Below are 991 nucleotides of genomic sequence, written 5' to 3' on the forward strand. Positions count from 1 at the left end.
CTAAGATCCCACACACCGTGGGGCAACTGAGCCCGCGCGTCTTGACAAAGAGCCCGCGCGCCGCTACGAAAGATCCTGCAACTAAGACGTGATGCAGCCATAATTAATTAATTAATTAATTAAAATAATAATAATGATATCTTGTGAGAACATGCTTTGCAGCTATGTAAATATCCTGTTCCTCATCCAGATTTCATCTACTCATTCTACCATCCATTGATGATTCAATTATTACCATGATGGTTGCCAAATAGTGATTTTTCTAATTCCATCATTCCTTCTAAATTTATTAGCTGACATTCTATTGAGACTCACTTTCCCTTCCCCCACATTATTTACTCTTTCATTTATTTATATGCCTATGTGTTCTTATTTTACTCCGTGGGTTGTAATACATGACTATCAGTATTTATTTTTATGTTTAATTGTCCCAGATTTGGCTGGTACTAATCCCTTCAGTACAGCTCTTTTTGTCATTCTGACCTGTCCTACCATTCTTTGAGCATTTCCTAATTTACTAACTTAATACGATGTTGAAGGTTCATCTTGTTCTTTCCCAGCTCTAGCTCTAGAATCCGCCAGTCCTCCAAGGGGCCCTGGTTCCATTTAGCAGCAAACAGAGTTTAGAAACCAAATTGCTCCTGGGGTGTCATTGCTTCTGGGCTTTCTCAGTGGGCAGGGCTGTCATGTCCAATTCTAATCCAATACTATAGAATTCATTCTACTCTTCTCTCTTTCCATATTTGTAACTCTCTTTTCTCTCAGTGAGAAAATTGAATCTCATTGTTTATATTTTATACATTTACTTCTTCACCCGATCTCAGAATACACAGAAAGTAGTTCTAGAATTGCTACCAAAACAAAACAAAACCCAACCACTGCAAAAAAACAAACCAATTTCATTTTTTTTTTTTTTTTTTTTTTTTTTTGGGCCTCTCACTGCCGTGGCCTCTCCCGTTGTGGAGCACAGGCTCCGGACGCACAGGCCCAG

The sequence above is a fragment of the Lipotes vexillifer genome, unplaced genomic scaffold (genome assembly GCF_000442215.2).
Source record: "Lipotes vexillifer unplaced genomic scaffold, Lipotes_vexillifer_v1.1 scaffold788, whole genome shotgun sequence".
Lineage (NCBI taxonomy): Eukaryota > Metazoa > Chordata > Mammalia > Artiodactyla > Lipotidae > Lipotes > Lipotes vexillifer.